General features: G+C 42.1%; 6 non-coding genes across 6 annotated transcripts; all 6 read left to right on the plus strand.

Annotated features, from left to right (window-relative positions):
• Nucleotides 1–3,478: 3,478 nt before the first annotated feature.
• Nucleotides 3,479–3,550, plus strand: trnam-cau (transfer RNA methionine (anticodon CAU)). The gene has a single exon. It is a non-coding gene; the product is annotated as a tRNA-Met (tRNA).
• A 117-nt stretch (nt 3,551–3,667) lies between these two features.
• trnam-cau (transfer RNA methionine (anticodon CAU)) lies at nt 3,668–3,739 on the plus strand. The gene has a single exon. It is a non-coding gene; the product is annotated as a tRNA-Met (tRNA).
• Nucleotides 3,740–4,829: 1,090 nt separating this feature from the next.
• trnam-cau (transfer RNA methionine (anticodon CAU)) lies at nt 4,830–4,901 on the plus strand. Its single transcript has one exon. It is a non-coding gene; the product is annotated as a tRNA-Met (tRNA).
• A 2,053-nt stretch (nt 4,902–6,954) lies between these two features.
• trnam-cau (transfer RNA methionine (anticodon CAU)) lies at nt 6,955–7,026 on the plus strand. The gene has a single exon. It is a non-coding gene; the product is annotated as a tRNA-Met (tRNA).
• A 1,379-nt stretch (nt 7,027–8,405) lies between these two features.
• trnak-cuu (transfer RNA lysine (anticodon CUU)) lies at nt 8,406–8,477 on the plus strand. Its single transcript has one exon. It is a non-coding gene; the product is annotated as a tRNA-Lys (tRNA).
• A 1,058-nt stretch (nt 8,478–9,535) lies between these two features.
• On the plus strand, nt 9,536–9,607 carry trnam-cau (transfer RNA methionine (anticodon CAU)). Its single transcript has one exon. It is a non-coding gene; the product is annotated as a tRNA-Met (tRNA).
• The last annotated feature ends 652 nt before the right edge of the window (nt 9,608–10,259 follow it).

Genomic DNA, 10,259 nt, shown 5'->3' on the forward strand with positions numbered 1-10,259 from the left:
AGAGAGATATATACACACATATATATATATATATATATATATATATATATATATATATATATATATATATATATGCTGTAATCCTAAATTTCTCCAATTCTGTTCCGATGAAGAAACTCATCTACATCTTGGATGGCCTGAGGGTGAATACATTTTCAGCAAATGTTCCTTTTTGAGTAAACTATTCCTTTTCAAGACGCATTTCCATCAAAAGGCACATCATCAAGGTTTTCAAAACATTTTGATGCCAAGGACCCACAAAAAGAACTCTCTTTCTGAAATACAAAGACTATATTACAGTATACATTCTATATATCCAGCTATATATTCTACGATTCATTTTGTACTACAGTATGTCAGAAAAATTATGAGTTTAATATTATGAAAAGAAGATTGTTTAAAAGTTAAATTAAGGATAGAGTGGGATTATCTGTTTAGAGTTCTGGAGGAGTTCGGTTTTGGGGAGGGATTGATATCATGGATACGTCTACTATATGCTGACCCACAAGCTTCAGTTTCTACTAACAGTGTTAACTCCGAGTATTTTACCTTATCACGGGGTACACGCCAGGGATGCCCCCTATCCCCATTACTTTTTGCCATAGCTATTGAGCCCCTTTTAATAATGCTTAGAACACTTCCTGTATTTCAAGGTATAATCCGCAAGGTAATTGAACATAAATTAGCCCTATACGCTGACAACTTATTACTCTACATTACCGATCCAATTGCATCTATTCCTGTGATAATACATCTATTAGATGATTTTGGGAAATTCTCTGGGTATAAACTAAATCTGCAGAAGAGTGAATGTTTACCCATAAATCAATCTGCCCAAAAATTAAAACCGAATGACATACCTTTCCACTTGGAGAGTTCTAAATTCAAGTATCTTGATGTTAATGTTACCCTTTCTTATTCTGCCTTAAAAGCAGCACATTTTACACCGTTAGTTTCATACATGAAGTCAGCTTTTTTAAGATGGGCGGCTCTTCCATTATCTCCACTAAGTAGGATAAACACTGTAAAAATGAATATTCTCCCCAAATTTCTTTACCTCTTTCAAGCTATTCCTGTTTCTGCCCAAATATTTCTTCAAGAATATAGATCAATTAATCTCCTCCTTTTATATGGGCAGGTAAAACTCCTAGAGTTTCCAAAATTTTGCTTCAAAAAAGTAGAGGGCTTTCACTGCCCAATTTTATGTTGGGCTTATTGGGCAGCAAATATTCAGAAGCTGGTGTTCTGGTAGAGGCCTCCTCTTTACCATGGTGCTACTTAGAAGCTAAGACTTGTATTTCAACATCTCTCCCTGCTATGGTGTTCTCTTCTCTCCCCATGTCCCCTTCACACTACACAGATAATCCAATAGTATGCTCTTCTCTTAAAATATTCTTTCAATTTCGACGTCATTTTAAATTTATCTTGGCATCAACCATGGCTCCAATACATAATAATCATCTCTTTCTTCCTCCCTTTTCAGATTCTGTATTCTCTTTCTGGGAAAAGAAAGGTCTGAAATGCTTTGAAGATCTTTTCATTAATAATGTGTTTGCTTCCTCTCACCTATTTTGGTACTTTCAAATTGGGCACTGGGTTCCCTCTCTACCTACAAAGTCTCCATGGGAGGAGGCATTTAAACTGAATCTTCATATGGGGGGGATTATCTATAAGATATATGCAATTATCCTGTCAAAGGATAATTCTCACAGCATTAAAATAATCAGGGCTTGGGAAGAGGAACTTGACCTCGAGTTTGAGGATGACTACTGGAGTAGAGTATTACACAATGTACGTACCACCACTTCGTGTGCTAGACTTAGCTTTATACAATTTAAAAGGCAAAACTTTCTAAAATACATCCCAATGTTTCAGATTTGTGTGATAAATGTAAACTTTCACCATGTAACCTTAGCCATATGTTTGCATTTTGTCCCAAGTCCCCAACTTTTGGAATTCTTTCTTTAAAATGGTTTCTTATGTCCTAGGGGGTCGAGTTAATTGTTTGCCCTTTGATTGCAAGCTTTGGTGTTCCTTTTCTGTGTCAGCCTTTAAGCCGGAGATAGGCTGACGTCATAGCTTTTGCATCTCTTCTTACTAGGTGCAGAATACTGTTATCTTGGACCTCCCCTCAACCCCCCTCTATTTCAGTTTGGCTCAAAGGTTTGGTCTTTTTTTTTTTTTACTTGAAAAAAATTAAGTACAATATCAGAGGTCGCAGGGGATCTTTTTTTGAAAAATGGCAACAATTTATCACATTAATCACATGCAGTGGCTGTAAAATTTGAGTAATATGATCATATTTTCTTGACCTGGTAAGGACTCTAGCCGCTGAATTTTGGACTATGCCCCCTATCCCCATTACTTTTTGCCATAGCTATTGAGCCCCTTTTAATAATGCTTAGAACACTTCCTGTATTTCAAGGTATAATCCGCAAGGTAATTGAACATAAATTAGCCCTATACGCTGACAACTTATTACTCTACATTACCGATCCAATTGCATCTATTCCTGTGATAATACATCTATTAGATGATTTTGGGGGACAGGTAGGATCTAAACCATCTTAAAGCCTGCCCTTGAATACCTGTATAGTTTTGTAATCAATCTATGAGTATGCCATGATATATAGTGTCGAACGCAGCACTAAGGTCAAGTAAAACTAGCAATGAGATGCAGCCTTGGTCTGACATTTGTAGCAAGTCATTTGTAATTTTAACAAGTGCAGTTTCTGTGCTATGGTGGGGCCTGAAACCTGACTGAAAGTCTTCATAGAGATCATTTTTTGAGCAGACAATTGAGCAGACACAACTTTTCCTAAAATTTTAGACATAAAAGGAAGATTTGAAAGTGCTATAATTAAATCTAGTGTATGATTAAAACAATGAGTGGGCCCGGTGACATTTTGCTTGACTCCGAAAGAGTTTATTAGGTCAGTAAACACAAGTCTTAATGCATCATTTGTATTATCAACGTGAATGTTAAAATCTCTGACAATTAGCGCTTTATCAACAGTAACCAATAGGTCTCAGAGGAAATCTGCATATGGCCCTGGTGGTCTATACACAGTAGCCAGAGCTACAATATATTTCTTTTGCATATCTGACAGTGTAACATTAAGCAGAAGTATTTCTAATGAGTTAAACCTGTATCCTGAGTAACCTTGAGAATATCACTATATATTGTTGCAACACCTCCGCCACGACCAGTTATGGGCCAAGCACGCTGCCGCTGCACCACTCTGATGTAAACCACCCCTGAGGAGACTCCAATCCACAATCCCTGGCTTAGGAGGCCAGTGCCTTATCCATTAGGCCACTGGGGCTGTTGTAAAGTTGCTCACTTGACTTATTCATTCTGCCTCTCATTCAGGTGGAATTAAAAAAAAAAACAATTCAGATTGAGACTTCTGGATGAACGCCTGCTATGAAAGCAGCAAATTGCCTTAGGTTTTCACTCCCACACGGTGGATATTGCAGCAGAGTGGCGCAGCGGAAACGTGCTGGGCCCATAACCCAGAGGTCGATGGATCGAAACCATCCACTGCTAAGACATTTTAACTTCTATACATGCCTGAGCCCCCCCAAAAAGGGGCAATATCCACCGCATGGGAGTGAAAACCTCAGGCCACTTGTTGCTCTCATAGCAGCATCTGGCGCAATGTACAGCAGAGTGGCGCAGCGGAAGCGTGCTGGGCCCATAACCCAGAGGTCGATGGATCGAAACCATCCACTGCTAAGACATTTTAACTTCTATACATGCCTGAGCCCCCCCAAAAAGGGGCAATATCCACCGCATGGGAGTGAAAACCTCAGGCCACTTGTTGCTCTCATAGCAGGCGTTCATCCAGAAGTCTCTATCCAAATATTTTTTTTAATTCCACCTGAATGAGAGGGAGAACTAATAAAACATAACTCTATTAGCAGGCGTTCATCGAGAAGACTCCATCTGATTTGTTTGCTGGGTCCATAGCCCAGAGGTCGATGGATCGAAACCATGCTCTGCTAAGACATTTGAACTTCTATTGGCCTAATGGATAAGGCAATGGCCTCCAAAGCCAGGGATTGTGGGTTCGAGTCCCATCTGGGGTGGCTTACAGCAGTGGCGCAGCGGAAGCATGCTGGGCCCATAACCCAGAGGTTGATGGACTGAAACCATCCTCTGCTAAGGAATTTTAATTCAATGCTTGTGTGAGTCCCCCAAAAAGGGGCAATATCCACCGCATGGGAGTGAAAACCTAAGGCCACTTGTTGCTCTCATAGCAGGCGTTCATTCAGAAGTCTCTATCTGAATTTTTTTTTAATTCAAGGATTGTGGGTTCGAGTCCCATCTGGGGTGGCTTACTGCAGAGTTGCGCAGTGGAAAACTGTTGGGTCCATAACCCAGAAGTCGATGGATCGAAACTATCCTCTGCTAAGACATTTTAATTCTATACTTGTGTGAGTTCCCCAAAAAGGGGCAATATCCACAGTGTGGGAATGAAAACCTAAGGCCACTTGTTGCTCTCATGGCAGGCGTTCATCCAGAAGTCTCTATCCAAATATTTTTTTTAATTCCACCTGAATGAGAGGGAGAATGAATAAGGCAAGTGAGCAAAAAGGGGCAATATCCACAGTGTGGGAGAGAAAATATAACTCTCTTGGTAGGCGTTCATCGAGAAGACTCTGTCTGATTTGTTTTAAAGACCACCTGAATGAGAGGGATAATTAATAAGGCAAGTGGCCTTACCACTTGTTGCTCTCATAGCAGGCGTTCATCCAGAAGTCTCTATCTGAATTTTTTTTTAATTCAGGGATTGTGGGTTCGAGTCCCAGCTGGGGTGGCTTAGAGCAGAGTAGCGCAGCGGAAGCGTGCTGGGCCCATAACCCAGCGGACGATGGATCAAAACCATCCTCTGCTAAGACATTTGAACTTCTAAACATGCCTGAGCCCCCCAAATAGGGGCAATATCCAACGCATGGGAGTAAAACCCTAAGGCCACTTGTTGCTCTCATAGCAGGCGTTCATCCCGAAGTCTCTATCAGAATTATTTTTTATTTCTACCTGAATGAGAGAGAGAATTAATAAGGCAAGTGAGCAAAAAGGGTCAATATGCAGAGTGTGGGAGAGAAAACATAACTCTCTTAGCAGGCGTTCATCGAGAAGACTCCATCTGATTTGTTTTAAAGACCACCTGAAAGACAGGGATAAGTAACTTACCACTTGTTGCTCTCATAGTAGGCGTTCATCCAGAAGTCTGTATCTGAATTTTTTTTTAATTCAAGGATTGTGGGTTCGAGTCCCATCGGGCTGGCTTACTGCAGAGTGGCGCAGCGGAAACCTGCTGGGTCCATAACCCAGAGGTCGATGGATCGAAACCATCCTCTGCTAAGCTTGCCTATCTACACGGCCTGAAATTTTGTGTGAGGTTGCAGGTATTGCATACAGTGTTAACTCACGCAAGTGCCACGTTCAGTAAATTCCCACTCACTTATGAGACCTGCGATCTGCGCTGCCTCGTCTCTCTCTCTCGCGTGCGTTCTGCAGCAGTCACTTGGATAAGTCGTTGTTATTTTTGAACTTGTTGACTTTTGATGAGTTTGAGCGCGTGATGCACGCTGTGAAAAAGTGTGTTGAAAACAAACTGAGGACCAAATCTGCACCTTATCGATGTGTTAATACATTGCATCTGTGCCAGCGCGTGATGTTATAAAACTGCAGCTCGTTAATAAGCGTATTTTTTAATCCATTTTATACAATCCGCCTTCATTTAGCAAGTGCACTCGTGCATAAACAATTTTCAATTTCAACACTTTTTGTTCCGTTCAGTTGTGGATGCTGCTGATTCACCGAGACCGCCAAGGTCAGCAAAGAGACGCGTGTGTGTGTGTGTGTGTTTTCCTTTGAAAGAGTTTCCCCAGAAATACCTCGTTATTTAATGCATTTTTTCCTTACAAATTGTATTATCACCATAACAATTTGAGTAAATATGTAAAAGGTAAATCCTTCTAGAACAATGTGCATTTATGTTAAAATTGTAACATAAATTATCAAGTTTAGTTATTTTTATTTCTTTATTGCAAAACACTAAAACTGGTACTGTTTTGGAGAGAAATGGGCTCTCATTTTAACGCATATCATGGTGTCATGCTGAACTATGTGTTTTTAATGGTGTTTGTATTTGCACTGTTCTAAACATTATTTTATGTGCAACAACAGCATATGCTTTCTCAAAGGCCTTACACATGATTTTAAATCAATTTTTTCAAACTTTATGATTTAAATGGGGATGATTGTACAGAGAATAACTTTTATCTTTTCTTCAACTGAATACTGTTTCCGTGCTGTTTAGATGTATTTTAAAGAGCTGGCAGTCAAAATTAAAACTGCTGGATGATAGATACTCTTCATTCTTTATGACAAAAAAGATAATGTGAATTACAGAATGTACAACGTTTTTAAAATGTATAAATTGTGGTGTACAGTGTTTATTATGAGAGGGTAGAATCCACAGCTCAGTACTCACTACTCAATACTCATGAGTACTTTTAAATAGGCTACTCTTTTACTCTTACTCAAGCAGTTTTTTTGGACAAGCACTTTTACTCTACTCACACTACATTTTTTGGAAGGTAATGGTACTTTTACTTGAGAAAATTTTTTCAGTACTCTTTCCACCACTGCTGGGCCCATAACCCAGAGTTCGATGGATCGAAACCATGCTCTTCTAAGACATTTTAACTTCTATTGGCCTAATGGATAAGGCAATGGCCTCCGAAGCCAGGGATTGTGGGTTCAAGTCCCATATGGGGTGGCTTACAGCACAGTGGCGCAGCGGAAGCGTGCTGGGCCCATAACCCAGAGATCGATGGACTGAAACCATCCTCGTAGCAGGCGCTCATCCAGAAATCTCTATCTGAATTTTTTTTTAAATTCAGGGATTGTGGGTTCGAGTCCCATCTGGGGCAGCTTACAGCAGAGTGGCGCAGCGGAAGCATGCTGGGCCCATAACCCAGAGGTCGATGGATCGAAACCATCCTCTGCTAAAACATTTGAACTTCTATACATGTCTGAGCCCCCCAAAAAGGGGCAATATCCAATGCATGGGAGTGAAACCCTAAGGCCACTTGTTGCTCTCACAGCAGGTGTTCATCCCGAAGTCTCTATCTCTAGTCTCTAATATTTTTTTTTTATTTCCACCTGAATGAGAGGGAGAATTAATAAGGCAAGTGAGCAAAAAGGGGCAATATCCACAGTGTGGGAGAGAAAATAACTCTCTTAGCAGAAGTTCATCGAGAAGCCTCCATCTGATTTGTTTGCTGAGCCCATAACCCAGAGGTCGATGGATCGAAACCATCCTCTGCTAAGACATTTGAACTTCTATACATGCCTGAGCCCCCCAAAAAGGTTGATGGATCGAAACCATCCTCTGCTAAGACATTTGAACTTCTGTACATGCCTGAGCCCCCAAAAAGGGGCAATATCCACCGCATTGGAGTGAAAACCTAAGACCACTTGCTGCTCTCATAGGAGGCGTTCATCCAGAAGTTTCTATCTGAATTTTTTTTAAATTCAGGGATTGTGGGTTCAAGTCCCATCTGGGGCGGTTTAGAGCAGAGTGGCGCAGCGGAAACGTGCTGGGCCCATAACCCAGAGATCAATGGATCAAAACCATCCTTTGCTAAGGAATTTTGATTATATTCTTGCGAGAGCACCCCAAAAACAGGCAATATCCACCGCATGGGAGTGAAAACCTAAGGCCACTTGTTGCTCTCATGGCAGGCATTCATTCAGAAATATCTATCTGAATTTTTTTTTAATTCAGGGATTGTGGGTTCGAGTCCTGTCTCAGCTGGCTTACAGCAGAGTGGCGCAGCGGAAGCGTGCTAGGCCCATAGCCCAGAGGTCGACGGATCGAAACCATCCTCTGCTAAGACATTTGAACTTCTATACATGTCTGAGCCCCCCAAAAAGGGGCAATATCCAATGCATGGGAGTGAAACCCTAAGGCTGCTTGTTGCTCTCACAGCAGGCGTTCATCCCGAAGTCTCTATTTGAATATTTTTTTTTATTTCCACCTGAATGAGAGGGAGAATTAATAAGGACAGCGAGCAAAAAGGGGCAATATTCACAGTGTGGGAGAGAAAACATAACTCTCTTAGCAGGCGTTCATCGAGAAGCCTCCAACTGATTTGTTTGCTGGGCCCATAACCCAGAGGTCGATGGATCGAAACCATCCTCTGCTAAGACCTTTGAACTTCTATACATGCCTGAGCCCCCCAAAAACGGGCAATATCCACCGCATGGGAGTGAAAACCTACGGCCACTTGTTGCTCTCATAGCAGGCATTCGTCCAGACGTTTCTATCTGAGTTCTTTTTAAATTCAGGGATTGTGGGCTCGAGTCCCATATGGGGGTGGCTTAGAGCAGAGTGGCGCAGCGGAAGCGTGCTGGGCCCTTAACCCAGAGGTCGATGGATCAAAACCATCCTCTGTTAAGACATTTGAACTTCTATACATGCCTGTGCCCCCCAAAAAAGGGGCAATATCCACCGCATGGGAGTGAAAACGTAAGGCCACTTGTTGCACTCTAAGCAGGCGTTCATCCCAAAGTCTCTATTCAAATTTTTTTTTATTTCCACCTGAATGAGAGGGAGAATTAATAAGGCAAGTGAGCAAACAGGGGCAATATCCACAGTGTGGGAGAGAAAATATAACTCTCTTAGCAGGCATTCATCGAGAAGCCTCCATTTGATTTGTTTGCTGAGCCCATAACCCAGAGGTCGATGGATCGAAACCATCCTCTGCTAAGACATTTGAACTTCTATACATGCCTGAGCCCCCCAAAAAGGTTGATGGATCGAAACCATCCTCTGCTAAGACATTTGAACTTCTATACATGCCTGAGACCCCTAAAAAGGGGCAATATCCACCGCATGGGAGTGAAAACCTAAGGCCACTTGTTGCTCTCATAACAGGCGTTCATCCAGAAGTCTCTATCTGATTTATTTTTTAATTCAGGGATTGTGGGTTTGAGTCCCATCTGGGGCGGCTTAGAGCAGAGTGGCGCAGCGGAAACGTGCTGGACCCATAACCCAGAGGTCGAGGAACCAAAACCATCCTTTGCTAAGGAGTTTTAATTCTATTCTTGCGTGAGCCCCCCAAAAACGGGCAATATCCACCGCATGGGAGTGAAAACCTAAGGCCACTTGTTGCTCTCATGGCAGGCGTTCATTCAGAAATCTGTATAATAATTTTTTTTTAATTCAGGGATTGTGGGTTCGAGTCCTGTCTCCGCTGGCTTACAGCAGAGTGGCGCAGCGGGCACGTGCTAGGCCCATAACCCAGAGGTCGATGGATCGAAACCATCCTCTGCTAAGACGTTTGAACTACTGTACATTCCTGAGCCCCCCAAAAAGGGGCAATATCCACTGCATGGGAGTGAAAACCAAATGCCACTTGTTGCTCTCATAGCAGGCGTTTATCCAGAAATTGCTATCTGACCTTTTTTTAAATTCTGGGATTGTGGGTTCGAGTCCCATATGGGGTGGCTTAGAGCAGAGTGGCGCAGCGGCAGCGTGCTGGGCCCATAACCCAGCGGTCGATGGATCGAAACCATCCTCTGCTAAGACATTTGAACTTCAATAAGTGTCTGAGCCCCCCAAAAAGGGGCAATATCCAATGTATGGGAGAGAAGCCCTAAAGACACTTGTTGCTCTTATAGCAGGCGTTCATTCCGAAATCTCTATCAGAATATTTTTTTTATTTCCACCTGAATGAGAGGGAGAATTAATAAGGCAAGTGAGCAAAAAGGGGCAATATCCACAGTGTGGGAGAGAAAACAACTCTCTTAGCAGGCGTTCATCGAGAAGCCTCCATCTGATTTGTTTGCTGGGCCCATATCCCAGAGGTTGATGGATCGAAACCATTATCTGCTAAGACATTTAAACTTCTATACATGCCTGAACCCCCCAAAAAGGGGCAATATCCACCGCATGGGAGTGAAAACCTAAGACTACCTGTTGCTCTCATAGCAAGCATTCATCCAGTAGTCTCTATCCGAATACTTTTTTTAATTCCACCTTAATGAGAGCGAGAATTAATAAGGCAAGTGAGCAAAAAGGGGGCAATATCCACAGTGTGGGAGAGAAAACATAACTCTATTTGCAGGCGTTCATCGAGAAGCCTCCATATGATTTGTTTGCTGGGCCCATAATCCAGAGGTCGATGGATCGAAGCCATAATCTGCTAAGACATTTGAACTTCTATACATGCCTGAG

This window comes from Sinocyclocheilus grahami, unplaced genomic scaffold, assembly GCF_001515645.1.
Source record: "Sinocyclocheilus grahami isolate Dianchi unplaced genomic scaffold, SAMN03320097.WGS_v1.1 scaffold383.1, whole genome shotgun sequence".
NCBI classification, from domain to species: domain Eukaryota; kingdom Metazoa; phylum Chordata; class Actinopteri; order Cypriniformes; family Cyprinidae; genus Sinocyclocheilus; species Sinocyclocheilus grahami.